General features: G+C 40.7%; 1 protein-coding gene across 1 annotated transcript in view; it reads left to right on the top strand.

Moving 5' to 3' along the window:
• Positions 1–20,722, top strand: part of cntfr (ciliary neurotrophic factor receptor) — a 224,248-nt gene that overhangs the window by 151,561 nt on the left and 51,965 nt on the right. The gene's annotated exons all lie outside the window — the stretch shown is intronic.

The following is a 20,722-nucleotide window of genomic DNA, read 5'->3' as shown; positions in this document are numbered from 1 at the left end:
ATGTGACATTTTACAAACGTTTGGAAAGCTGCAACGAACGATTCTTTTTCATAATTGATTAATCTGTCGTTTATTTTCACGATTAACCTGGAAAACCTCAAATGTTGTTTGTTTCTTTTTTCTATGGAGCAAAGAAACAAAGATAATGTTCACATTTAAGAGGCTAAAACAATCAGAAATCTTGTTTTAATCATGAAAAAAGCAATTGTAATTGTTTGAGTCATTTTAGACGACGTTTATGAACGTATGAAGCTGTTAGATGCTGAGTCAATTCTCCATCTGTGTAACAAACGTGATCTTTATTTACATTTTTACAGTCTGTGCATAGTGAAGCATGTGACTTTTGGAGCGTATCATCTGTCCGATCACTGTCCAATCCTGTGATTTTGACCAGTATCGGACCGATATCGAATAACCAATAACAGTGAGGGGACGGAGCACTCACACCTTACAGCTAACCACCACTGTGGCTAATGTAAGATACCAAGATCCCTCTCATGTTGTGAATCGTATCGCAATCGAAATGTCGGTCAAAATAATCGCAATCAGATATTTATTCAAAATCGTTCAGCCCTTAATATGAAAGTCGATAATGTGGAGATTAACAGTGCGTTCAATGATGATAAGAATTTTTTGACATAATGGCTGAATTAATGTACTTAATGTGTTGCTGTTGTCATGCAGATGTGTGTGTGTGTGTGTGTGTGTGTGTGCACAAGCGGTGATAAATGCATAGCAACATCTGACTACCCCTAAACCCACATGAAAATTGATCTGTGTATAATCTGACCTGGGAATTTCCCCTGGCAATATCAAAACCAGTTATTTACCCATCATGCAGTGGTTATGTGATGTGCTCACACTGACACACAGAGAGAGAGAGAGTGAAGGCAGTCATTCGGATGGCAGCCTTGCTGATGTGTGCTTTTTGGTTTTTTTGGGTTCCGTTCAAGGCTGAAGTGTTTTGCCCCAGCGTTGTTGACTGTTTATAGACGTGTTCGTACGTCTGCACAGCTAATGATATGGGTGCTGCCTTTGGTCTCGCCACACAAACAGCAAACCACAAGCCAGAGGCAGCAAAAGAGAAAAATCCTCCCTCTCTCACACACACACACACACACACACAGTTCCTATTCTGCAAATCAAACGCTTTATAGAAAGACCAGTAAAATTCTTAATGAGATATGATTTTATGCGTTGATTTGAGTCTATGTCAGGGTTATAAAAAGGAGATGAAACACAATCGTGTAGAAGTCACTGAGGCGACTTAAAGAAGTTTGTAAGCCTTGATTAAAAAGGTCAGATTTATAATTAAACGCTGGTAATCAGTATCAGGACGCTTAACAGTGTTCGGAGCGCCACGCGACGACAAACACAAACACAGTCGAGAGCCAGAAATGGATTGAATTGAAAGAAAAAGAGAGAGAGAGAGAGAGAGAGAGAGAGAGTTTGGTATAAATAATGAAAGCGATACACAGTTGGCATCACGTAGTGGCATCACCTCATCATTGGCGAGTTGTACTTGAACCCAAAAAAACTAAACAAAAAATAAAAGTGAAGACGTCACCATTTTATTTGTTTATAGTGTAATTTCAGTCCAACAATCGAGATTCAAACACTCTTTTTTTTTAAAAAAAACAACAATAATAGATACAAATGGAGATCAGAATCAGACTCTGTATTTATTGCCTATATTTACATTCACACATACACAAAATGTGACTTTTGGTGCATTTAAGTTGAATAAAATTAGAAAATAAAACCTAAGATGTAAAAAATCTACACAGTAACACAAACACAAAATATGTACATATGGTGCAGTGGGTTAAAATGATTTTTTTTACATATATATGGTTTACCTTATATAGATAGCATATAGATTATATCATTTTATTAGACTGAAATTAATATTGTTTTGGTACATTTGCACTGAAATATTGTTCAGTATCAACATTCATTCATATTTCTCACATCATTCTCTCTGTTTCTGGGGAGATAAGTCGACGAGAGCTGCGGTTTATGATGTGAACTATGAGATCTGTGGGGGTGTAGGGGGGTTAAATAAGGGATTAGTCTGTGTGTGGTTGTTTTTGTGTGTGATTTGTAAAATCAAGGACATTACATTAAGTGATCGATCGCCAAATCTTTGTCATTCTGTCTCGTCTGTGTTCCTTGGATACATTTTCACTCCCTCTCACCTTTATCCTTTATCCTCTATCACATTTTCCATTTTAGTTCCTCCCACTCTCCTCCCTCCCTCCCTCCCTCCTCCCTCCCTCCTCCCTCCTCCCTCCTCCCTCTATACTGTATCTCTAAAGTGATTTGGTATCATGTGATTAATGATGGCCATTAGAGGCTTCAGTATCAAAGTGTCTTAAAGTTCACCAGATATGGCCCTTGTCGCCGCGTGTGCGCGTGTGTGCGCGTGTGTGTGTGTGTGCAGCACAGTATCTGTGTGTTGCATTGACCAGAATTTATCCTTCAGGAAAAGCCAACAAGAACAAAAACATACATAAAAGGTTTGTTTTTTTGCCTCCTTTTCTCGTGGATGATTTGTGTGCACACACACATTCATACGCAGCGATGCCACGGCGTTTATTAAAAAATGCAATTAAGGTTCAGACACCTTGAAACTGTTGCCGCAGTGTTTTGTTTACTGCCGTCGTCTTCAAATAATGAGCCAAGCCGAAGAAGAAGACGAAGACGAAGAAGAGGGAAAAAAATCCTTTAAATTCCTGAAATAACATTGCCTCAAATGCATTCATAGCAACCAAATTATGTGCATGTTTCACTTTAATGGCTCCAAAGAAAAGCAGCACATTAACGAAAAAACCTGGCGGCGATGTTAAATGTGCTTAATAGTGGGTGACGATAGTTTTTCTTACCCCCACACACACACACACGCTCACACGACTGTGCCTGTTTGCATTCTGTAACGCGACCGTGTGACATTCAGCTGCCGTCATCTCGACAAGGTGAATCCTGTTTGTCATCTTATTTGAGCTATTGTGTGTGTGTGTGTGGATGATTGGAAGCTTCAGAGTTTTACCTGCTTCTTTTATTTTATTTTTATATTTTATTTTTTTTCAAAGGTCAAAACCGTGAGCGAGCAGCATTTCTTAAAGATGGCAGGATTGACCCCGGCAGGAAAATACGAATGAATATAAACGGAAATATCTCCAGTAAGCCGGAGAACAAAAGAAAAATGCCGGCTAAACTTCAGAGTGACTGTGGTGTAATAAAAGTGGAGTTGGTTTTTTTTTTAAAACCCCCACTGGCTCCTGTTTGTACATCATAAAGCGCAGTTTTGTCCCCTGTGGGCGTCTGATAAAAGGATTTGAGAGCTTTAAGGCAACAATACTTTGCACATACTACCACATATTTACTCTTCTATTTTTCCCCCGTGCGTCCCACTTGTCATTTTTTTTTTTAAACCCACAATTTTCAATATGTGAGATATTTTTTTGCTTTTAGACCCTGAAGTCTGGAGATTTTCTCGCTCCAGGTTCTTAACTTCTTCTTAACTTCTATAGTTTCCTATTGTCAAAGCTGTTTCCTCACTGTGTTCATTTGAATGTCAAAGTCCAGATCCAGAGTTCATGTATTTATTTGACAAATATACAAATGGACCTAGAGCAGGGTTCAGATGCTGCGTCCACATACAGGTAGTACATAGGGAGTATGTACGAGATTTGAGGTGAGATTTCATCAAAAATGTGTTTTTACTGACAATAGGAAGAGGGAAAAATGCATTATCTTTAAATGATCGTGTATACCATGTTTACAAATGTAAGCAGGGACATTGAGGGTTCACAGTAGATCATAAATGTGAAATATTCAAGCCTTAATTCGGTAATCACCTGCGTTATGAGCATGTCAGGCTCTCAAACTCAGACTTTAATACCAGATGTTTCTATATTTTATGTCGAGTGACTCTTTTTCAATTCAAACCTCACACAGACGCGGCGTGTGCTCTTAAATCCTGTCCGAGCAATCAAATATCATACATGGGGATAATAAACTATCAGATCCTGCAGTGTTTATCGACTCGGCATGAGGTTTCCCATGATGCACCAGAGGACCATCGCTCTCTGTCCATCCCCTGACAGCACAGCACACAACACCACTCTCCTCCTCCCTCACTCCTGTCTAGTTTTACCTCTGATCCAGTCTGTAATTGAATATTCCATCTGTTGCGCGGACCAGTATCCATGTTCTTAACCCATGAGGTAATGCACCAGTCACTTAGACGGGGGGAGAATAATCCTTATCGGACTCCCCACAGTCTGCTTTGTCTTCTCGTCTATTTTCTTTACTAAGAACATCAACATATTCAGGGAAAAGTTAGTTTCATAGTCAAAAGAATGTTGTTTTTCGATTAGAGAATAAGGGTAGCTTAAAAAATGTATATTATCTACAATATCTAAAGCCAGAATACAGGAAAGGATGATTTTTTTTTGTTGCTTCATGAGTTTTCACAAAGCGTTTGTTTGTAGAAAACATGACCTTCTGGTGTCAGATTGAATAACCTTAGGACAAACAAGGATAAAAGTCATTTTAGGAGGAAAGAAGTGGAAAGTTTAAATTTGTATTTTTTAATTCCAGACCAAAATAAATACACAGTAGTGAACTAAAAAGTTAGCATTTGAGGTTACATGCAGCATAATATCAAAACAAGCTCTCAAGAACCACCATAGGACAAACAAGTGAAAAAAATGGCCGTTTAGTCCAAGATGGCGGACTTCCTGTAGGACTAACGGTAAACTCCTCATTGACTTTTTGGACCGTCCTGACATGATTTACACGTGTACCAACTTTCGTTCATGTATGTAAAACATTTTTTTTTTTTTTAAATGACCTGACGAAAGCATTTTTTTCCATTTCCGTTAGCCCCTCCCACGTCCAATTTTCCACGCTTTGTCACCGAATGACTTTCGTTCTGATGCAGTTGCAATCTGTGAGTCTCGGGGTCTGTTCAGGCCCCCAAACATGTGATTCAATTGAGAGAAAAATAAGAAGCAGAATTCCTTGCATTTGGAGGAATTCTTCTTTCTCTGTATCCCCCTCTCCTGTTGTTGAGAGGTTCTCTCTCCCTCTCTCCCTCTCTCCCTCTCTCTGTCGTTCTGTGTTGATCTATTCCTCTCTTGCCACGGGCTGTCACCTCAAGTTTGGTTGTGATGGAGAGGTGAGGAAAAAAAAAGTGAAGGGAAAGGAAGGCGAGCAGGAGAAAAAAGTGACGACAGTGTGGGAACATCGTACTGTATGGCGGTTAAAAAGGGGGGAGGGGCCTTTATTGTAAATTGTATATATAGATATACGTTGGTGTAAAATGGGAATTTCACGTTCTGAGTCTTTGTGTGTTTGTTTGTCTGCTAATCTGTGTGTGTGTGTGTGTGTGTGTGAGAGAGTGAATGGGGACACGGCCCACGGCAGGGGGTCATTCATGATTTCATCACCCAAGCGCTACGTAAAGCTCCCTCAAACACTCCCTCCTTTTCTCCCCGCTCCCTCGTCGCGTCGTTCCCATGCTCCCTCTAGTTTTTCCCCCCAGTCTTCAACACTCACCCTCTTTTTCACACTCTCTCTCTCTCTCTCTCTTTCTCATGTGTGGATTTCTAATACTTCTGCCCTTATCTCCCTGTGGTCTTGTTAGGTTTTTATCTCAGTTTTCTTTTCTTGAGCTCTTGCTCCTCGGCTCCTGTTTCTAAAAGGTTTAATCGCGTTCACTCCATTACTCCCGCTTCCTTCCTGTCCTCACTTCCTCCGACTCCTCGGATCCGTCTCTCTCGCTCTCAGTAAAAATGATGAAGGACATCAGTTTGCGCCCTTTGGAATAGTAATGGGGGCCAATTTAGGGTCACTGTGTCGTTTCTTTGTCCAGAAAATGCATTGACCTCTTCTTGTCGTGGTGGTGGAGCTGATATGAAGGAGTGTTTTTTCACTCATGCTTCTATTTCTATTTGGTATCGCGAATCAAGAGGCTAATTCAAAGTGCATCGAAAGCACAGTGGCTCACTTGTGTGTGACCGTTGGATTGTCATTATCCGTAATTTCCACTGACCATAATCGGCAATGTGCAGCTGAGCCTCAGTTATTGTTACTGAGGCTGTGAAAGGAATAAATAACAGGCTCGTGTCAGTCATGACCAGTTAGGAAAGTGCAGTGAACCACTGACTGTTGCTTAATTTAGCGTTTCAGATGAACCTTTGCCACAAAAAGATTGTGAAATACAATTAACCTGCATATGTTTATACCAAAGTGTTGTTATTGTGTTTATTTGGGTACAATTAGGCAAAAAAAAAAAGCTCCTTATTCACGGTGTAAATGTCACATGTTATTCAGGCCGCCTGGATTTATTTTGATTTTATGGCTGTAGAATTGTCAAAAAAAAAATGTGAGTGAGTGTTTTTTCTGCCCCTTTTTCTAAGATAACTTTCACTTTCGATATCTGGCAGTTGTTCAACCGTTTAGGAATTACGGTACTTAGAAGCTGACGTCACAAAGGGCTACCGTAATGACAAGAATATGGGCGCAAAGCTCTATTACTCTGCTGTCCATCCGTCCGTCTTCTACTGCTTTGTCCTCCACATGGCGGTCACGGGGTGCTGTGTCAAGCTCAGCCGACATAGGGCAAAAGGTGGGGGTCACGCCCTGCACAGATCGCCAATTTTCTAGGTGTCACAAACTGTCTAGGAGTTACGGTAATGAGAAGTACACGACGCGATTGGTAACAGAAGGGTTAAAAGAAAGGATATTTGCAGTGTATTTGTATCTTCAGTCAGTCACCAATTTGTGTTGATGAGTTAATATTTCCTCTCTTAAAACCCACAATTTTCAATATGTGAGATTCGCTATTTCAGATATACTGCTGCCTTTTCGACAAAACCTCGGTGCAGTCACGTTGCAAAACAGTGACTGAGCCATACGTCGCAGTACGTCTGCTCTCTGAATTCGTGCGCCTTATCCCTTTAATTAAATGTAGCACATGACGGATACCATTTCTGCTGCCATCAGACCACGATAGAGGGAGGCAATCAAGGAAAGAAGGGAAAGCTTTCCTACGTTCCACAAACACTTTTTGGACGACGAATATTGGAAAAATAACCTCTCAACCTCCCGTCACTGCAGACCCTGTCGTACTCAATTTATTGCCTTATTTCCCACACAAGTGCACTTCTGCTGTCGCATGCAAACGTTGAATATGTTTGGAAGAACTTCAGAACCATTGTGACCAGATTTTTTTTTTTATATATATATATATGATCGGGAGCCACGGTAATTTTAAAGGACACCTGTGTCCCGTGCCAAGATTACGTAAAATTAATCTGAGTCAGTGCAGGCGCAGTCACAAATGTTTATCGTGATAAAAAAATCCCCATTTTTTTCATAGGAAACGTGCTTTTCTCTGTCTGTCGCCACAAAAACAACTGCACATAATCAACACACGTGTTGAATAACGCCTCGCCACAACATGGAATTTCACAAAGTCATGTCCTAAGCGATATTACACTCGCTCGTGCATCTTCTCAGGTTTTTTCTTTCTCATCACAATAATGGTCAAGGCGACTGTTGATGTCTCGCTTTCTTTTCTTCCTCCTTCTCCTCCTTGCGTTGCTTTTATTTGTCAGCCGCACATCAAAGGCCCGTAATTTCCCAGAGTCGCGGTGTCGTCTTTTGAAATGCTCTCAAAACATCAAATGGCCAATGTCACCAACCTCTACTCTGTCAACATATTACGACGCGTGCTCTCACACACACACACATTTTGTTTTAACACAGTTGCAGGGACTCTTAGCCTTGTTGACTCGTACCCTAACCTCAACCATCACAATTAAAAACCATACCGTAACCCTAATCTAATCCCAATTCCAAGCCTAAACCTTTGAAGTTGTGAGGACCGGGCAGAAATGTCCTCGCAATGACGGGGTTTTTTGTAGAAAAATGAGTCTCACTAAGAGGGCGGCGGGCGAAGGACTGGCTCCCTTCATCTTTGTGCAGTGAAATGAAATGCTCTCTCTTTCCCTCCCTCCCTCTCTCTCTCTCTCCCTCTCTTACTCAGGCATTCAAACAAGGCATACATTCACTTTGGCTTCATGCCAGACACACACACACACACACACACACACACACAGACCATGAAGCCTCACAGACGCACACACACGTGCACATATGTCTCCGTATGCGTGGTTCTACGATTACACAGGAATATTTTGATAGAAAATTCCCCTTAACACCCCAGGTGACTGCCCCCCTAGTGTTTAAAATAACACACACGCCCCTCACTCATGCACACACACACGCACGCGCACACACACACACACACTTGTCCTGTCAGCCGGATGAAAATTGCCCCTCAAAGTAACTGCACAATCAACAGCAGCACAGTTCTGACTGAGCGAGGACTCTCCACAGCTTTCAGATGGTTTCCCTCTGAGTGTTACAGTCTCTCTGTGTGTGTTTGTGTGTCCTTCTGGCATAATCTCAGACCTTGTCAGAACCAGTAGTCCTCATGGAGGCCAAAAACCTGGTCCCAATGAGGCAGGACCCTAATTTCCGAGGAACTTTAGAGGCTTTGGAGTTGAAGTGTGGTTGGGTTAAAGTGAACTCTTTAGGGTTTGATGCTTTTGTAATGCAGCCTTTCTGATGCTCCCTCTGTCACTCTGCACACTCTCATACATGTCATGTTGTTTTAAGTGGAGGCTCTAACTCCCCCGTCTCTTGAACGACCCTTAACGTGATCCATACATTTCCTGGGACGTTTCTCAGACTCTGAGTGAAGCTGTGTCGCAGAACAGAAATACATTCTGAATATCAATCCTCTGTGAACGCGCTCTCTCTCTCTCTCTCTCTGTCTCTGTCTGCATTTGAGTGGACTTGAGAACAATGAGCTCTTCTCTTTTGCAGGCGCGTGTATAAAGGAGAGCAGACACAGGACCAGCTCTCAACCTGCCAGCAGCGCACTAATGTGTTTATAATGAGGAACAAGTGTATTATGACTAATGTCACAGCGAATGAATTCCTAAGTGAATCATTACCGACGTCGGCTCTTAATGCACTACTTCTTTTTTGCACTCTTTTTATTTATTTATTACGATTTCACTCCCACATATGTTTGCAAAGGAGCTTCTATCATTTGTACGTGGTTGTGACAAGAGCATGGTAATATTTTGTCTTATTTTACATCCATCCTTCCATCTTCTGCCAATCTCAGCCGACATAGGGTTCATTCACTCGCACACTCGCACCTACGGTCAATTTAGAGTGTCCAGATTACCTAATCCCCAAACTAGCATGTCTTTGGACTGTGGGAGGAACCCGGGGAGAACATGCAAAGATGGAGGTACTGCATTAAATAAAATACAGATGAGATACAGTCGTTTATCTCCAAAATTGACCCATCAGAAATACTTATAAGAAATATAAACTATTTCCTCAGCTTGTCTTTTTTTTGTGTAATAGATGTTGTTGTCGTGTCAAAATGCAATCAGATCTTGTACATATATATATATATATGTACTGTATGTGTGTGTGCCCGTGGTTTTTATAACGTTTGGGGTTTTCTTTGTTTACACAAAAGTACAAAATACATGTTTTGACCGACAGGCATGTATTTAACACAAAAGTCTGGCTTCTCCACATCTCAGACGGAGTCAATCAGGGAGCCTTGGACAGTGGAAATGAAATTATATCTCTTCTTTTCTCTCTCTCTTTACTGCTACAGCCTATTGTGTATTTAGACAAAAAAAATCAAAATAATGACCAAGGATTTCCTGGGCGAAGCCAGACAAGAGGTGGTGATGTTTTGACAGGCAGTCTGCAGACCTGTGGCCTTGGCCGGGTTTGCCCACGGCCTTGTCCACTCTGCCACTATGTGGATAAATAGTGTACAGTGTTTGTGTGTGTGTGTGTGTGTATTCAACACCACTGGTTGTTAATGGTAGCAGGTAGTGTTTAGCACCAAGGGCGCGGAAACCATAAACCTCATTATATTCCAAATACGGTGCAGACTTTGGGAATCGGTCACACTGTCGTTTCCCAGATAGATCGCAGGGTCACAGGGTTCAACGTAAACGGACAGGAATAACAATTAAATAAAAGGGTTTGCATGATTTAAGTACACGAGGACACACACACACACACACACACACACTGTACTGCAGGGATATAATAATTGATGTTCCATGCAAAGGCAGGTTTCCACTGCCTTCAGCTGTCACTGAGACCAGTGTGAAAAGACCAAATGTGACAGTCTTTTTTTTTGTTTACACTGAGTGTTTGCTACATGTGCTCGTGTGTGACAGGTGTTGTCAAATCCAGCTGCAGTGCAGAACAGCTGCCACAGATAAAACCTCAAAAAGAAAAAGTCATCTCTGGACCTCATTTCAGTCAAAACTGCAGCAAGACCTTAAACCCTGCACTTTAAATTAAAGGTTTTATATGAATAGCATGAGTCCGTCAGGACCCTAACCCTAACCCCAAGCAAATTTACATCTAACTTTCCCAAAATGAAATAATGAATGAATTTACAGGATATTGGCATAAATCAGGCAGACAATTTACAGAAGAAGAACATGATAAAATGATAATAATTCTGATAAAGTATGTCTGACTTTGATACAGTGCGTTATCTTCCTCATGTGTCACTTTCCTACGTTCCGATTTACTTCCACCACCGCTTTTCCATCTCTGTCCTACAATCATGCAGCGGCCATGGCATAATCTGCCGTCTAATCTGTTAATCCCATTAATTATCACACAGCCAATATGCGAGCCGTCATAATCCCTCCCCAGACACCTTCACCGCACACATACAGTCGTGAACCAGTGAGCACGCAGACGTCAGAACTGTAGGATTTCATTTGAATTGCTTCAGTGATGCAGAGTCAGAGGTTGATGGAGGAATTTCACGTAAAGTGATAAGGCTTCCCCTTCTGCTACGGTGGTGAGAGTAAGTGTTGTCTATATCAATGTTTGCTCTGAGAGTGGGATCTGTTGTGACCCACACAGCTCCGTGAGAGTGAAAACAGCAACGGAGAACAGAGAGAGAAAAAATAGATTTCAGTCTCTGCATAATTTCTGTGGGGAAAGCTGTGTGGGCAGCACGGCTTTTAGATTTCATGTGAAAGTGCAGATGGATGATGGTGAAGCCCACAGTCGGTTCAAGAGTTGAAGAGAAGTGCATAAATGTTATGGTCTTCATCTCTCGCTCTCTCTGGCCTTTATACTCGAGGAAAACCAGAGGGGGCAAAGTGTGCTTCATCCATGCTCCTGCTGAGCTGTGGTGGTGGTGGTGGTGGTGGAAGTGAGAGTGAAATGTCTACGTGATGTTTAAGAGCATTTCAGGCAAACATTACACGCTCCACAATTACCGGGATTTCATCTGTGGAGCTTTGTGAATGATTGTATTTTACCCCGGGGGGGTAATCCAGTTTAGAGAATTTTCTCGAAAGATTCTAACTGTAATCTCATAATATTACGACTTTATTCTCATAATATTGCGACTTTATTCTCATAATATTGCGACTTTATTCTCATAATATTACGCCTTTATTCTCATAATATTGCGACTTTATTCTCATAATATTGCGACTTTATTCCCATAAAATTACGACTTTATTCTCATAAGATTACAACTTTATTCTCCTCAACTTTATTCTCATAATATTACGACTTTATTCTCATAAGATTACAACTTTATTCTCCTAATATTACGACTTTATTCTCATAAGATTACAACTTTATTCTCCTAATATTACGACTTTATTCTCCTAATATTACGACTTTATTCTCATAAAATTACGACTTTATTCTCATAAGATTACAACTTTATTCTCATAATATTACGACTTTATTCTCATAATATTACAACTTTATTCTCCTAATATTACGACTTTATTCTCATAATATTATAACTTTATTCTCATAATATTACAACTTTATTCTCATAAGATTACAACTTTATTCTCCTAATATTACGACTTTATTCTCATAATATTACAACTTTATTCTCATAATATTACGACTTTATTCTCATAATTTTGCGACTTTATTCTCATAATATTGCGACTTTATTCTCATAAAATTACGACTTTATTCTCGAAAGATTACGACTTTAAATTTAATCATTAAAAATTAAATCATTTCAAAGGAATAATTTTTGGAATTATGAATTTGGAATAACAACACTTTGTAGCCTGCCAGTTTGAAGGTGAAGTCTAGGAATTCGGATGTACATCGATCGATCAATCATCGCTAGTTTTGGCTCTTCTTAATTCGAATATGATGCAAATTTTGTGGATTATGTTTTTATTTAGAGGAAAATAGATGATAAAGCACGACCACTGTGATCCAGTGGCTGCCTGGTTACAGGTGACATCTGTGAACTTTGAGTTTCAAAACAGCAAATCTCATTTATATATACAGTGTATGCTTTGAATAAGCACTTATACTGTTTTCATTTAAAGCAAGGGCTTCCCTTTAAATGCTCGAGTAAAAACAGGGTGAACACATGAGTCATTTTCAACCTGTGGATCTTTAAGGATGTTTTATATTTCCTATTTTCTCTCCTTTTACTTAACAACAGCAGCAGCAGAATGTTTTTAAGCAGAAAAAAAGTGAACTCATTGTTTTTGCTGTTAAGTGGGTGTTTTTGACGATGTGAACAGTTACACTTGGGGATTATTTGTGCATGAAGATTTGTAAATGTCATGAGCACTTTTTCTACTCGGCTTTAAAACGCTGGCTTTTGTTGATATACCTCGAAACACTCTTTATTCTTGCCAAGATTATTATCATCATGTCAACTGGGGACACTGACATTGTGAGTACACACAGTTGCATGTGTTGCAACGGTTGACTTACGGGGAATTCATACAGACCACTCATCCCAAATGTGACCACTAATGGGGACGTGGGCTTGTGAGCATGTAAATGTGCTCAATGCTTCAAGAGAAAATAAATAAATAAAAAAATAAAAAACCTACAGCCCATAACTCATTCACCCAGACCACTTAGCCTTATTAGTCTACAAGAAAAGATTAATATTTCAAAACCATAAACAACAAAACAAACAGAGAGGCCACCGCAGCACCATAACTCAGGCCTGGGCCACTTAACGTTATTGTAAACCAAATATTTAATATTTCAAACCATACACTAAAAGAAGCCGACAAGCTCCTCATCCTGTGAGCACGCCAACCATTTTCTCCTCTCTTTTCATTGTCGCGAGTCAAAGTACAGGGACTGTTATGCAGAGATTTGGGACAGGACTATCATCACTATCTGGCGTAAGGATCATTCATTATACTGGTTAAATTGAAGACTGCGATATATCCCGATGCTCCCTGCACCTCCCTGCACAGATATCCCTCGTTTTTCCTCCTATTTGAGCTGCGTCTGTTCTCACGCTCCTCGCAGAACAAGAAATAAAATCACACAAAGACCATTCTTGGTGTATTATTTATCAATTATTTCCATAATAGAGACATGAAAATGTCATTGTTTTAAAAGTATTACTGTACAATAGTAAGTTTTCCTTAAAAAACAAACCAAAAAACTGGGTTCAATCAGAAGACATAATGAACTTTCACAATAATATTAGAGTAGAGAATGTTAAACACAGCTTTTTTCAAACATCCTAGTGTTATTTTGGATACTTCTGTTATTTAACGTTTCACACAGAAATTCAATTATTCCACAAAAACCAAAAACTACCAGGATCAAAATGATTAGCCCCCTTAAAGGAATACATCACCGATTTGCGTTTAGCTTTGTATTACTAGAATAGGGGCCATATTTTATTGAGCCCTAGCACAAACCACTGTTGTGCAATGACGTGCTTAACTTTGTAAGTTAACTTTGTTAACTTTTAAAATCAACTTAAAACTGAGGGATATCTCCAGTAAGGGTTTGAGCTGTCAGTTTAGACTTAAGAGAAAAAAAGATTGTTGATTCTCACAAAGCAGGAGAAGGATGTTTAAAGTTATCACAGCTTGTGTAAAGAACTGGAGTGAGTTGTGAGTTGTTGTGGGCAAAGTCAAATAATGGAAAATATCCAAAATAAAACTAAAATACTTTTAAAACAGTGACATTTTCATAGGGGGGGCTAATAATTTCGTCTTCAGGTGGAAATCAATCGACAACCCACTCATTGTTGTGGAATCCTAATCCCTGTTTTCACATTTTAAAATGAATCCTTCATTCGTTCTTTTACACCAATCTTAGGAAATCGTACACTCTCATATTTTAAAATAATATGTATGTACAAATAACAATGTATGAACCAAATATTGAATACATGAAACATTAACTAAAAGTGACTCTTCAAATGTGTCAACCAGATAAAATAATCTACCTGTAGTGCCTGTGCAATGTATATTACGGTTAATGGACTCAAGCAAAGACCCTAAATGCAACAGCGGTCTCTCTACAGGGACAGAGAGAGAGGGAGAAAGAGATTTAGAGAAAAAAAGGAAGGGAAGGAATCATTGTAGAAAGGTAATGAAGAAGAAAAAACAAAGACAAAACACAGGAAAGGGGGAAATGAGAAGACATCAGACGAGAAAGCAAGAGTGAGAATTACATGGAGCGAGAGGACGGAGGCGACACAGCGAAGCGATTAACGTTGGAGGCGGGAGAAATGAATCAGTTATAACGTGGATGTTGCATTTTAGGGGAGGAGACGAATGAGAGGAAAGAAAAGCAGAGACAGTTTAAAAAAGAAGGAGAAATTAAAAGAGCTGAGAGGCAGGAAACAAACGCAGCTAATTGTCTACGTGATCAGTTCCTTGTTGGTGTTACTGCGTCTCGACCCTGAGGCGGAGTCAGCTCAAACATAACACACCATCACTCAGCGGCTAATGACCGTGTGTGTGTGTGTGTGTACTGTAATATGTACTTTAATGTCTTCACAGGGTATGTATTTGTGTGTTTGTGTTTTTAATTTATTCTTGTACTCACAAAGACTCATTCTGGAGAAAACAAAACAATGAATGTTTGTTAATCAGTATCATTGTTGCACTCATTGAGAAGAACTCACACTTTTATTTAAATGTTCATTTGAGCAGATTAAGCTTGTTGTGGATTGCACAGTTACGTGACTGCATTAAAACTCTCTTAAATGAGTACATTATACTGTGTCTATTCATATGTTTCAGCTTATTTTACTTCACTGGTCCAGCTTCCCGTTGGTTACTGCTGATTTCTGTTATCTCCAACACATGCATCTGTATCTCCAGTGTCTCCTCATCATCACACGTCTTTGGAAAGTTTTGACAGTTTTCTGTCAGTTCACTTTCCGCTCCTTTTGTTTTGTCTGCATTATGTGTCGGTGGGCGTGGATGACGGATGATTGGCGGATCAAAAGTTTTGTATTCAAAACCACTTCTTCAAAACCGCTTTTTCCCACTATACAGTACCATGCACGTCGTTTTCCATGACGATAGGCTGCACAGAACTGCCGCGACGTTGTTTTATTTGACGAGCAAAGCAGTTGTTTTCGGTGTAACTGAATCATTAGAATCAGTTCATCAGTTAAAACGATTCGTTTGGTACTTCCTGCATGAAGTACCGATGAATGATCCTTTTAGTCTTTTTAACTGGTCTGCAGCTCGGCATTGTTCGGTTTGATTCTTGTGTCCGACCTCGCGCTCATGACTCTTCCAGGGATGACATATCAGGTACTGTCCCTCATGGAAAAGCAAGCGGAGCCGAGTCATGCTTACTTACTTAACTCTATAGTGGAAAAGCGCCATTAGAGGTAGAATTACCGTATAAAAAGTATAAAACAAACACATTGTACAATAAATGCTATTGACTGACCGACTGATTCAGAAAATCTTAAACCTATTAGTGGCGATGATTCTCCACACTGACCTTTTAAAGTACCCGTGAGGCTGCTACATCCACGCACGTCTAATCTAATCCCTGATGTTGTGATGGAGGGGGAGTGCTATTGTCATTCTTATTTTCCGTACCTTCCCGTGATTACCATTCCACTTTATGGATTCGATTAGCGGCCCGTCAATACGCCATCTGACAGCCGTGTCTACGAGTCTTTTGTTTTGTGTCACTCAGCCGCTGATTGAGACCGCTATGGTCTCAAAGTGATATTGATTGGGGGGGTGGGGGGGGAATTAAGGGGCTCTGGTTTAGATTATTCCTGCTGATTCTGGATTTCATGCTCCGCGTTTGGTTCTTACTTTCATCCGCAGATGGCATGCACACTGTGGAGTATCAGAACCTCACACACACACACTGGTACTATCTTATTTACCGCCCTCGCTTTTTTTTGCTTCAGTTTGACAGAATTCTCGGTAATTAGTTTGGCCGAAGCTCCTCTGCTGCTTTTAATGAGGGGAAATGATTTCACGGCATCAGCACAGAGGTTTGCAGAAAAGTTCATCCGACCACTCAATATCTCAAATGCCTGACTTTATGCGTGGGAGTGTGTGGATAATCGCGCGCGGGGTATTTCGTGCACACAGTTGTGTTTACGCGCTTGTGTTTTCCGCGTTAATGTGAGTTCACTTTGGTTTCGCGTCGCGGAAGTTTCCCACTGATCTGACAGTTTCCTCCTCTCGGCTCCAGTTTCACCTCTCCTTCCCTCCTTGCCTGTCTCTCTCTTTCTCTGTAATTCCACTTCACTTTCTCCTCCACCAGAATGACAGAGTCTGCCTGTGATGCGGTCGCGCTGAGGTATCCGAGGGAAGCGATCTTTTCCTATGTGATTTTGTGGCCGGGCGTTTAAGTTCCGCGTAGTGTTAGCCACTGTAGACATCCCCCCACATCCTGCGTCAGCCCCACTTTTCCACTCTTTACCATAACCACTGTGGAAGGCCACCAGATCCTGCACACCATCCCATCCACTGTGATTACAGGAGCTGTCTCCTCACAGGGGGGGTGAAGGCAAGTGAGGCGGTGGCTGGATCGTATTAAAATGTGGCACTTTGAGAAATGAAGGCAATAATTTGCGTTTATTATTACATTTTTTAAATCCTTTCATTTAGTTGTCGCATGTGTGGCTGATTTGCTGTACTTGTTTTTAATGTGAGTGGTCTTGTCAGCATTCATCCTTTTATGCTATCTTATCTTTCAATATCACCAAGTGCTCTCGGAACAAAGTTGTTTTTGTTGACGCCGCTTTATAAATAAGTGGGGGGTTGACCTTTTTAATGGCGCGTAACCACCTTGAACAAACCCTTTTTTTTTAAACGTATGAAAGTGCTAGGTTACACTGTACTGTATGTATATACAAGCTGCAGTCACGCTGGACTTGCAGGCGAGGGCTTGACGGTGAGTGGAGCTCACACTTGGTGCTGGAGGCACAGTCCTGCACCGGCTCGGTTACCTGCAACTAAATGTGTTTTGTTTTTCATAATAAAAGAACATTTAAGGGGTGCATTATAAAATAAATTACTCCTATCAAGCCAAAAAAACCTTTTATTTTGAATGGCATCAACAAAGTTGAAAAAAAGAGCCCTTGAGCACTCACTGCATGGCTCCATTGAATTGCTATGTGCTATGAATGTGGAATACTGGATACAGTAATTGTGTGTGAGATGTTCGTACTCACGCAAACATGAGCAAAGTGAAGCAATAGACCCACAATGCAGTGTGGCGACATTTGGCGCTGCTGCATTCAAAGCTAATTTGCAGCGTTTCCGTTTGACGCCTCCACAGCATATGTGCACGACTGCATTATTTCAGTGTAAGACAAAAATAATTCATTTACATGGAACATGTGAACAATTTAATTACTGTGTTGCTTTGTATTGACTGTATTATTATTATTTATCGTATATCTGAGGCCAGCTGTTGTTTTTGCTCACAGAAATTACACCGGTGGGACTTTTTTTTTTTAACTGTCCACGCACAAATGAGGTGGATCAATCAAGAAAACCAGAAAAGTGAAATGTTGCCGTGGCACAGCATTTGCTTAAGAAACACCTTGCGCTGCAGTTGCTCCTCCGTGTCTACGATTAACACTAAAACGTGTCCTTGTTTTGGGGAAAAACCTGACTGAGCGCGGCTTTAATCAGACAAAACTTTGTTCTTTTAAACTGTGTGAAAACTCTCTCCCACTGCAATTGTGGAGGGGGTGCTGCTGTTTGATTCTTCTAAAGGAGATTAATGAAAGGAGGACAAACACAGGAGGAGGGGACAGACGGAGGGATGAGAGGGAGGAGGCCTGCAGTGTGTGTGTGTGTGTGTTAGGTCCTCTGTGAAGTCCATTCATGCCCTGCTGAATCAATGGAATTCTTTCTTTTTCTTTCTCTCTGTTTTTCCCCCTCTTTCTTTCACATTCTACCATTCCCTCACAAGAATATGAGGATATGTTCTCTCCCCTCATCATCTCTCTTTCTCTCTCTCTCTCTCTCTCTCTATTCCTCTCTATCATATATCTCTTTTATGGATTGGCTCCGTCTCGGGCGCTGCATTCCTCCTGTCTTGCCTGTCACGGCCTTATGTCTGTGATGTCATTAAGGACAAAGACGCCAAACTTGCCTGGAATGTGAGACTGGCTGAGGGAGAGGAGTAAGACAGTGAGAGAGAAGCGGAGACAGACACGAAAAAGAAAGAGTCAAAGTGAGAGCGAAACTTGGGAGATAAAGTGTCAGATGTCATGAAAATGTCAACACAGTGAAATACACGACACAGACGAAAGTCTCGGTGAGTTTTTATGGAACTGTGGAGAAAAGAGCGCGGTGAACCGAACTCACTCACGCAGAGTAAGGTGCTTTAAATCTTTAATTAATTAACGGTGTCGTTAGCTCCGATGTCCATCAGATGCGAATCATTTCAAAATCATAGACACCGCCGCAGTTATTGGAAAATAACTCGGAACGGAAGCGCTAACGGCCTGTTAATGGCTCTAATGTCGACTCTGGGAATAACAGGGCTCGTGTCGTAGCCCGCGGCCAGATTACAGACTCCATGGCAACATTATACAAACACAACATGGAGCGTAATTATCCACCAAGTACAAGTTGGAGTCAGAGAATAATAACATCAGTGCGTTTCATGTTGTGTTGTTGCACGATTTTAATTTAGCTGCAGGATCACAGGTTTGCGTAAGTTGTCATTTGAAAGGTCACGTCTCAAATAAATCTACTTGTAGCACCTTGAATAATAGTAATATTCCACATACAGTATGTTTTATTTGTTTGCATGGACATGGATAAAGAAAAATAAAGCATTACCCTCTATTTAGCAGGCTTATTAAATTTAATTAATCTCCATGTTGTTTTTAATTAGTCATATTTATGTCTTTATTTCTCTTATTGTTGAACTATTATGAAACAAAATTCTGACACAAGCTTGAATAGTTGTGGAAATAAGCTATTTTTCCTCTATTTTAATGAAACACTACTTCATTTTGCTCAAATGTGACCAAAACTGAATGGTTATTTAGTTAAAGTTTAGTTGTGATTTGATAGAAATGCATGTGTTGGAGTTAATGGCTTAACTATCAGGTTACCATGCGACCAGTTAGCAATGTCAGTACCCCTCAAAAGGCATTAACTCACAATGACAGAAGATAATGATGTAATCGGTATGAATGCAAAAATGTTCCCATAACAAAGTTGTTTGTGAAAAAGAAAAATGCATTGAAGGCTCTAAAAAAACAAAAAAAAAAAAACGCCCCGGGGTCAATTTGTCCTAAAATTAGGGGTCAGCTTCCTCTTCACTTCCCTCAGCTGCTTCTGTTGCCAAGGAGCACTTCCATGTTGGGCGACGGGGAAATATTTTGATCCTCTCGGGGGGGGGGGACTGACAGCACTCTTTCTTCCTACGCCGCGCTGGTATGCATGTTCTCTCATACCGATATTGTCATTCATGTGCGCGAGTGAATGAATAGATACGGAGCAAAGCGGCAAAGTTCCCAAGGTTGTCAGCGCCGCTCAGTGAATAAACCCACATGCCAGTGTCTGATTAATGGAGGAAGTAAACAGCAAACATGTTGAGTCGTCCCCTTAATCCACTGACGTCGAGTTTTCAAAAGGAGTGAGACAAACGAGACGACTTGAGGAGCGTCAGAGTAGACAGGAAGTGTAATAATAAAGTGATAGAATCAGAATAAATGTCAGTGCAAGGACGGGAAGAGAGAGAAAAAAAAAACACTGAACAGAAACCTCAGAGGACTATTCTGACGAAAGCAAAGGCAGTGTATGTGTCGCCGTGTGTCCCCACAGAGGAATATTTATATCTGACCACACACACACACACATGCCTGTATAGTCTGACCTCTCTACAGAGGCCTGTCCATCACACAGACATGCTGATGGATGAAGCTGTCAGTGCCTGGGTGTCTCGCTTATCGGCCACTCAGACACCCCTCACTCTGTAGACCTCACACACACACACACACACACACAGAGAGATACAAGTGCCCTCTCAGACACTCTCCTCTCCGAAAGAATGGAAACAGAGAGACACCTTGGTCAGTTGCCTGAGTCAGCAGTGTTATATCCTTGAAGGCACTGAGTGGTAAACTGATTAGTTTTCTGTTAAATGAGTAAGTGATTTTTTTTGTTTTGTTTTTGTTTTTAAAGGAATCTCCACACTTTAGTGTAGGACCTGTTTTTATATAAAAAGTGAACAATCTCTGTAACATTTAGGTTTATTGGCAGAAATAGAACATGCAATACAAACCCTAAGTACGACACAGTTCTAGCACGGCTCGACTCGGCTCTGCTCGACTCATGTTTTTTTCTTGCTTTTC

The sequence above is a fragment of the Solea solea genome, chromosome 19 (assembly GCF_958295425.1).
Source record: "Solea solea chromosome 19, fSolSol10.1, whole genome shotgun sequence".
NCBI classification, from domain to species: Eukaryota; Metazoa; Chordata; class Actinopteri; order Pleuronectiformes; family Soleidae; genus Solea; species Solea solea.
The sequence above is the reverse complement of the archived record's forward strand: the minus strand, read 5'-3'. Positions and strand labels throughout refer to the sequence as shown.